The following is an 8,563-nucleotide window of genomic DNA, read 5'->3' as shown; positions in this document are numbered from 1 at the left end:
CATGTGCGCTGGCCAGAAAGACAGACAGACATAAAGAGAAAAGTCACCCCCCAGAGGGGATGACCAAGCCACAATCCATTCTCCTCCTGGGATCTTGGGCATGCATGCACACACACGCACCTGGTGTGGGTTTAACCCACCGGGTCCAGGACTCGAAGTGCGGTCGACCACATGGGAGTCCAGCGACATAGCCATTACGTCAATTGCTTGCCCCAATCCTTCTGTACATTTTTGAAGGCTCACATGGATGGCCTTTTGGAAGATTGTACATGGAGGAGAAACTGAAAGGAGGACGGGGAAGGTCGGGCACCAGTATATGTGGCTGGACTCCATGTGATCGACCACAGTTCGAGTCCCGGATCTGGTGGCTTAAACTTATGCCAAGCGCGTGTGTGTGCGTGCCCAAGATCCTGAGAAGAGAAACAAAAAACCTATTCTATAAAAGCAGTTTGGAGAATGGCACAGAGAGTAAGAAAGCCAGTCCAAGTGAGAAAGGAGAAGTATAATGGTGAGACCAACATTTTTAGCTGAGAAAGTTCATGGAGAAGTCACAGAAATTTCAGTTGTGATGTTCAAACCACCAAAGTCACACAGGACCACCAAGACATCCATAGTTAATGAGAAAGTCCTGAGTCAGACAGAGGCAAGGGGATCCTGGCAGCATGCTGTTTTCCCATCCCACTTAATAAAGGGGTTTGAGGGGTCAGCAGGTGCGTGGTGGTTAAGGCCCTGGGCTCCCACATGGTCAACTTCAGTTCGAGTCCTGGACCTGGTGGTTTGAAACACACAGGGCACATGTGCATGCGTGCCCAGAGTTCCAAGAGGAGAAAAGATTGTGGTGTGGTCATACCCCAGGGGGTGATTTGTCACTTTACTTCTCTCTGTCTGTCTCTCTGGCGAGCGCATACACACTAAGGTAAAAACCTAAAACAAAAAACAAACAAAAAAAAGTGCGTTGAAAGGGCCCTGAGACTGAGAATACAAAATAGTGTCTCCAGGGTCAAAAATAAATTATTTATAGGGGCTGGCAAGTGGCGTGGTGGTTAAGGGCTCTGGACTACCACATGGCCAACCATGGTTCAAGTCCCAAACCTGCTGGCTTGCTTTCTTACTCTCTTTCTCTCTTTCTTACTCTGTCTCTCTCTGGTCAAATATAAATAAATAAAGTCAAGTAAAATAATTATTAAAAAAAAAAAAGATTTACTCAGCTCTCCTTAGTTTTCATTTTTGTTTTTTACCATAGAGCACATGCACTCACTACAGAGAGAGAGAGAGAGAGAGAGAGAGAGAGAGAAGGAAAACGAGAAGTCCCTCTCTTGAGAGGATGGCTACACTGCAATCCCTCCTCCTTCATTCTCCTCTCAGTATTTGGGCCCAAATGCACGCATGCCTGGTGTGATTTTCAAGTCATCAGGTCTGGAACTTGAACCATAGAGTCAGCTATATGGGATCCAGCCCCCTTAACCACCATGCCACCTGCTGGCCCAGCTCTCCCTCTTTTGTGCCCAGCATTGTGCTTGGTACTGTGCCCCAGGAGGGGACATCAGACAGGCTGGATGACTAAAGTGGACTGTTGGGTGCGAGCAATGGGTAATGATTTGCAAGGTCAGGAGAGAGCAGGGAGGCATTCCAGAAAAAGAGAACCCATGGATATATGACAGTATGCTATCTGGGTTTCTTCTTTTCTCTCTTTCTTTTTTTTTAAGGTTTTTTTTTTTTTTTAAAGATTTATTCATTCATTCATTTTAATTTGGCCAGAGAGAGATACACACACACAGAGAGAGAGAGAGACAGGAAAGTGAGAAAACAAGTCACCAGGTCCAAGACTCGAACATCCGTGTGGGAGTGTCCAGCCCCTTAACCACCATGCCACCTGCTGGTCACTTTTCTTTTCTTTTTTAAAAGAATTATTATGGAGGCCAGCAGGTGGCATGGTGGTTAAGGCGTTAGACTCCCACATAACTGACCACAGTTCGAATCCCAGACCTGGCGGTTTGCTTTCTCTTTTTTTTTCCTCTCCCTCTCTCTCTCTCTCTCTCTTTCTATTGTAAGTACACATGCCCTGTAGCAAATTTTTAAAAAGTAATAAATTTTTAAAAAGTAATAAATTTTTAAAATAATTATTTATTAATATTATTATTTTAAACAAAAGTTTTATTTTTTGAGTTATTTTATTTAACTTTATTTATTATTATATTTTTTCAATTTGACCAGCAAGAGAGAAAGACAGAGAGAGAGAGAGAGAAAGTGAGAAAGCAAGCTGCCAGGTCCTGGACTTGAACCACTATCAGCCATGTGGGAGTCCAGCACTTTTAACTGCCATGCCACCTGCTGTTCCCTGTTATTATTATTATTATTATTTTAACTTGCTACATGGCATGTGTGCTCACCAGAGAACAAGAGAGACAGAGAGAGGAAAACTGAGAAAGCAAGCCTCCAGGTCTGGGACTCGAACTGTGGTTGGCCATGTGGGAACCCTTAACCACCACGTCACCTGCTGGCCTGTGCTATCTGGTTCGACTGAGAGACAGAGTCTGGAATACGTGTCCTCTATCAGGCTGGACTTTTACCTCGTCTGCTGTCTCCATCTATTCCTGTAGGATAGGAACCATGTCTTCTTCTCCAGCTCTGTCCTCATTACATCTCACAGTGCCTCAGGCCTACGAGATCACTAAAAGTTTGTTGATGGTGCAAGAGTTCAAGTTTGATATGGAGGCCCAAAAAGCAAGCTTAAAATGTGTTTAATCTGGGACCAGCAGTTAGCATAATGGCTATGTCGCTGGACTCCCATGTAGTCGACCGCGATTCGCCTCCTGGACCCCGTGGTTTAAAACTCACGTCGGGCGAGTGTGTGTGCATGCCCAAAATCCCGAGAGGAGAATGGAGAAGGGATTGTGGCGTGGCCATCCCCCCCTGGGGGATGATTTCTTGCTTTCTGTCTGTCTCTCTCTGTCTGGTGAGTGCACAGGTCCTATAGCAAAAATCTCTCAAAAAAAAAAAAAAAGTTTAATCTGGGGCCAGCAGGTGGCATGGCCGTTAAAGGTGTTGGATTCACACGTGGTTGACTGCAGTTTGAATCCCAGAACTGGTGGCTTGCTTTCTCACTTTTGCTTTCTCTCTCTCTCTGGTCAAATTGAAAAATAAATAAAAAGTTATGGGGCCAGCAAGTGGCATGGTGGTTAGGGGCGTTGGATTCCCACATGCCCAACCGCAGTTCAGGTCCCAGACCTGGCTGTTTACTGTCTCACTTTCCTTTTCTCTCTTCCTCTGTCTCTGTCTAGTCAAATTGGAAAATAATAACAACAAATGGAAGTAAACAAATAGCTCTTTAAAAAAACAAAAAGTTAAATAAAATTATCTTTAAAAAATGTGTTTAGTCTAAATTGACTTGGGTGTGAGTAGAATATGACTGTTTAGACTGAGAAGTATCATTCATGATGAGCATGCCTTTGTGATGTAAAGATTCTTTTTTTTTTTTTTTGAGAGGTTTTCACTACAGGGCGCGTGCGCTCGCCAGATAGAGACATAGAGACAGAAAACGAGAAATCACCCCCCAGGGGGGATGGTCACACTGCAATCCCCTCTCCTCCATTCTCCTCTCGGGATCTTGGGCACGCATGCACACGCGCCCGGCGTGAGTTTTAAGCCACCAGGTCCAGGACGCGAACCGCGGTCGACTACGTGGGAGTCCAGTGACATAGCCATTACGCTAACTGCTGGTTCCCTAAAGATTATTTACTATATTCACTTTGCAAGCTAAATAATGTGATTGAATGTATAAAAGAACTTGAAATAACATTTTTTAAAAAGATGTTTTATTTGACACTCCTGGAGGCAACATACTCAAAACAAACTTGATCCAAGTTAGTTTCGGTCTCTCTATAGTAAAGTCCATCTCCTGTTTGCCAGGGACTCAAGTTTTGAAAAGATTAAAAAAAAAAAAAAAAAAGGAAAAACGTAAGATAGACTATGACACCATCGAGAGTGGAATGAGGATAAATAAGTAAGCAGAGGTGGCCCAAGTCAGGGCTGTCCTCTAACGTCCTGAGTGACAACTAGGCCTTCCCTAGCATGTAGTCTATTTAATAAACACTTAGGTTGTAAAAAACCCAGAAGCTGGGAGGGAGGAATTCACGAATATGGAGATGGGAGTAATTAGAACAGAACACATTCCACACAGCAGAGAGGTCAATTTCTAGAAGTCATAGTTTCCAGGTGGCTCTGGCCCCCTTGTTCTCACCTGGTCTCCCTTTTCCCACCTTCAGAAAATGTGTAAGCTCGGGTTTCCCCAACTAGTGGGACACGTGCTCTCTCCCTAGGACTGTGGAGTAGCAGGGTTCTAGGAATAGGCAAGTCTCCACGAGCCTCAGCAGTTCTAGAAAGAACACGTGGGCACTTAACACCACTGGACGGCCCCCAGAAGCCTAGACTAAGCCAAGCCCGTGGGACAGGCTGTGGGCATGGCACTGCCTCCAAACCCATCCCAAGGCTCTCTCGCTCCCTCCTCTCGAAGCCAAGTCTTCAGGAGCCAGGCCTCTGGTCCAACCAGACAGGAGAGACGGAGACGCTTCTCCCGTGGACGAAGGTCCAGCCTCCAGCTTTCTGGATCTTTTCCCTGGGGTGTTCGAGGACCCCAGAGGCCACGCTCTTCGATTCCCAAGGCGCTCCCTGGGGCCTTGAGGCAGGATTCCCATTCTCTGCCTCTCCATCTCCCTGGAATTTTCCACTGCAGCTGCCTCTGCTCCCAGACACCCCTCCCTGGGCAAAATTCCCGGCTTCCTCCGCCTCCCCTTCCCTAATCACACCTCTTTCCCACCCCCAGCCCCGAGGCCCGGCCCACGGCCCGGCCCACACCCTAACACTAACCCTGATGGTCCCAGTTAGGGAAATGGGAGGCCAGGCCCCCAGGAGAAGGGTGAGAGGGAGGGTCCTCGTCCCTCAGGGAGGGGAGAGAGGACAGTGGAGGGGCCGGTCTCCCGTGGGGCTGGAGTGGGGGGAGTGGCCCTCCTCACATCCCCATATAAGGCAGGGCAAGCAGTTAGGCTCCTGGATTGGCTGATTCAAATGAGCATTCCACCTGGCAACAGGGTTTCTATTGGCTCTCGGGAAAAATAGGAGGAAGGTGGACGGAGGTTGTTGGGGCCGGGATTGTTTTTTGAGAGGTTTTCACTACAGGGCGCGTGCGCTCGCCAGATAGAGACATAGCATAGAGACACGAGAAATCACCCCCCAGGGGGGATGGTCACACTGCAATCCCCTCTCCTCCATTCTCCTCTCGGGATCTTGGGCACGCATGCACACGCGCCCGGCGTGAGTTTTAAGCCACCAGGTCCAGGACGCGAACCGCGGTCGACTACGTGGGAGTCCAGTGACATAGCCATTACGCTAACTGCTGGTTCCCTAAAGATTATTTACTATATTCACTTTGCAAGCTAAATAATGTGATTGAATGTATAAAAGAACTTGAAATAACATTTTTTAAAAAGATGTTTTATTTGACACTCCTGGAGGCAACATACTCAAAACAAACTTGATCCAAGTTAGTTTCGGTCTCTCTATAGTAAAGTCCATCTCCTGTTTGCCAGGGACTCAAGTTTTGAAAAGATTAAAAAAAAAAAAAAAAAAGGAAAAACGTAAGATAGACTATGACACCATCGAGAGTGGAATGAGGATAAATAAGTAAGCAGAGGTGGCCCAAGTCAGGGCTGTCCTCTAACGTCCTGAGTGACAACTAGGCCTTCCCTAGCATGTAGTCTATTTAATAAACACTTAGGTTGTAAAAAACCCAGAAGCTGGGAGGGAGGAATTCACGAATATGGAGATGGGAGTAATTAGAACAGAACACATTCCACACAGCAGAGAGGTCAATTTCTAGAAGTCATAGTTTCCAGGTGGCTCTGGCCCCCTTGTTCTCACCTGGTCTCCCTTTTCCCACCTTCAGAAAATGTGTAAGCTCGGGTTTCCCCAACTAGTGGGACACGTGCTCTCTCCCTAGGACTGTGGAGTAGCAGGGTTCTAGGAATAGGCAAGTCTCCACGAGCCTCAGCAGTTCTAGAAAGAACACGTGGGCACTTAACACCACTGGCCCCAGAAGCCTAGACTAAGCCAAGCCCGTGGGACAGGCTGTGGGCATGGCACTGCCTCCAAACCCATCCCAAGGCTCTCTCGCTTCCTCCTCTCGAAGCCAAGTCTTCAGGAGCCAGGCCTCTGGTCCAACCAGACAGGAGAGACGGAGACGCTTCTCCCGTGGACGAAGGTCCAGCCTCCAGCTTTCTGGATCTTTTCCCTGGGGTGTTCGAGGACCCCAGAGGCCACGCTCTTCGATTCCCAAGGCGCTCCCTGGGGCCTTGAGGCAGGATTCCCATTCTCTGCCTCTCCATCTCCCTGGAATTTTCCACTGCAGCTGCCTCTGCTCCCAGACACCCCTCCCTGGGCAAAATTCCCGGCTTCCTCCGCCTCCCCTTCCCTAATCACACCTCTTTCCCACCCCCAGCCCCGAGGCCCGGCCCACGGCCCGGCCCACACCCTAACACTAACCCTGATGGTCCCAGTTAGGGAAATGGGAGGCCAGGCCCCCAGGAGAAGGGTGAGAGGGAGGGTCCTCGTCCCTCAGGGAGGGGAGAGAGGACAGTGGAGGGGCCGGTCTCCCGTGGGGCTGGAGTGGGGGGAGTGGCCCTCCTCACATCCCCATATAAGGCAGGGCAAGCAGTTAGGCTCCTGGATTGGCTGATTCAAATGAGCATTCCACCTGGCAACAGGGTTTCTATTGGCTCTCGGGAAAAATAGGAGGAAGGTGGACGGAGGTTGTTGGGGCCGGGATTGGAGGGGGAGGGGAGTGGAGGTGACCGAGTGGGGGGCGGTTACCAGGGCAACAGGGTAAGAGCCCAGCAGGGTGTCCGAGACAGCAGGCGGGGCTGGGAGGTGGAGAGGAGGGAAGAGGAACGGAGGGCGGGAGGGAGAGGAAAGAGACTGACAGGGAGGGAGCGAGACTGGGAGACCGGGTGGAGGGGGGCGGGTGGCAAAGGAGGTGGGAGAGGGAGATAAATGAAGCAAGAGGGGAGGACAGAGATGGAGACGGTGAGAGATCACGGAAGACATCAGCCAGTGAGTCAGAGACAGATCGACAGAGAAATGGAAAGAGCTCAGAGAAAGGATGGACAGAGCCCAGCGAAGAAAAACCAGGGCTGGAACCCCAAGGTTTTCGAGGAGACCAAGACCGAGGAACTGACAGTGGAGTCAGAAAGAGACACTGGGAGACGTGTATCTCAAGGTCCCAAAGATGGTGTCGCTCAGCACTCACAGACTAAATAATGGTGACGAGGGATCAAGCATGTTTTCTTTTACTCGATAATATCGGAAATGATAAAAAGGCGAAGAGCGATGATGATGACAAATAGCGTGCACACGCACCAAAGACACCTTCCTCCAAACTCCAACCTTCCACCCCATCCACCTTCCTGACACTTACTGCACAACCCAGCCCCTGACCCCCCCCCCCAAGCGCCTCAGGTGGACCAGTGGCACTGAGATGAGGGTGAGGGGCCCCAGGTGTGGGACAGGGTGGGGCTGGCCCTCCAAACCTGGACGTCTATTAAGGCAAATCTAATTCAGAAGGGCTGGGAAGATGACAGCAGAGGAAAGAGAAAAGCAAAGAGAGGGAAAATATTTAAAAATGAGGACACGAGGAGGAGTTGAGAATCAGCCAGGGTACAGGGCCAGGTGACTGACTCAGATAAGACCAGTGTCCGTCTGGGAGAGGGAGGGAAAAGACCAGAGGTGGAAGGGCAGAAGAGGGTCGCTGAGAACGCAGAAAGGTGGCAGAAGCGTGAGAGGTGTGGTATTAATAGCTGTGAGGGGGTTGTCTGGGTACAGATGAATGAGGGATGGAGAGAAACGGAAGGACCAGGCAAACAAAAGTGAGGTGAGACAGGGGAGTAAGACAAGTGGAAGATGGACGAGGCGGAGGAGAGGAGCCTGGGGGTCCCAGGGCAGAGCCGGGAAGGGAGGAACCCAGCGAGGGTCACAAATGTCAGTGTCCACCGAGGCGGTGGGCTGCCCTCTGCGCTCCCACTCCTTCTCAAGGCCACCCACGAACGTGGAGGGAGGAGGCGGGAGTCCAGCGCCGAGGAAGTAGCTCCCAACCGCTGGCCCTCCTGCAAGCTTTGGGCTTCTCAGGTACCTGCCCTGCCTTTCCATCTGCGCCCCGCACCCGACCCCTTGACAACATCTCAGGGCTTTTCGGGGTCAGTAGGATTCTGGCCTCCTCTCCAGTCCGCCTCCAGAAGCGACTCCACATTCGCAGGCAGTAGGTTAGGATTTGGAGAGGTGCCTCCCCGCAGGAACCCCACCCCTTCCCACCTCCTGGCCCCACTCCCCTCTCTCCGCGCCGTCAGACTCTCCATTTCCCCCTCCTGCCCGTCCTCGCTCCCGCCTCCCGCTCTCCCTCCCCTCGCTTTCATCCTCCTATCCCCACCTCTCCAACCTCCTCTTTCATCCCCCTCCCCTCTCCTCTCCTCCCCGCTCCCGCCTGCCCCACCCCTGGGAAGCCCCTCCCGTCGCGCAG

The sequence above is a fragment of the Tupaia chinensis genome, unplaced genomic scaffold (assembly GCF_000334495.1).
Source record: "Tupaia chinensis unplaced genomic scaffold, TupChi_1.0 Scaffold149011_1, whole genome shotgun sequence".
NCBI classification, from domain to species: domain Eukaryota; kingdom Metazoa; phylum Chordata; class Mammalia; order Scandentia; family Tupaiidae; genus Tupaia; species Tupaia belangeri.
Note: the sequence above shows the minus strand (reverse complement) of the source record.